The sequence below is a fragment of the Daphnia pulicaria genome, chromosome 5, assembly GCF_021234035.1.
Source record: "Daphnia pulicaria isolate SC F1-1A chromosome 5, SC_F0-13Bv2, whole genome shotgun sequence".
Taxonomy (NCBI): domain Eukaryota; kingdom Metazoa; phylum Arthropoda; class Branchiopoda; order Diplostraca; family Daphniidae; genus Daphnia; species Daphnia pulicaria.
In genome coordinates, this window is record NC_060917.1 from 5962734 (window position 1) to 5963420 (window position 687).

Consider the following 687-nt stretch of genomic DNA (forward strand, 5'->3'; position numbering starts at 1 on the left):
ATGTAAACTTTCCATTGAATTAGATAGTTGGCCTGTTGAAGATGTAAAACATAAAATGTATTTGATGCCTCTAATTGGAACTGACCAATTTGCTGTTTTTCCAATCGAAAACTTGTAGCCTAGACATCAACTTTAATAAAAAGTTTTATTCATTTTCCCCTATTTAGTTTATATTTACGTCATAATGGCTAATAATCGCAAAAAAACAGCAAAAGACACACTCTCTAATCCGCCACCTCGAGTCGGTACAAGGAAACGTACTGCAAAAAAATTAGACGATTACGTGGATGCTTCTTTTAGCGAGTCGGAACCTCCACATTTGCATAGCATCCCACTACCACCGAATCAAAATTTATCAAAACGGGACAATCAAACCGATAGGGGAAGGCCGTCCAAGTCTTCAAAGAAGTCGAATAGAGATCATTCCGATCAGGAAATGCATCTCAGTACTGGTAAAATATGTTTTAAGTCAAATTATTATTTAATCTAATGATAATTTTTTTCTAGGCTCTAGTAGTAATGTTAACGGTCCAATTTTCCGCCAAGGTCAACAGACAAGCCAAGATACTGCACTTTGGTCATTTGCTGATCGTGCTTATTTTCCGAGCGCTGAAGAATCGTTGCCAAATCGTCCTCGGGCCATGCAAGTTACGGGAACCACTTCAGAATCTGTGATTCATCATGACC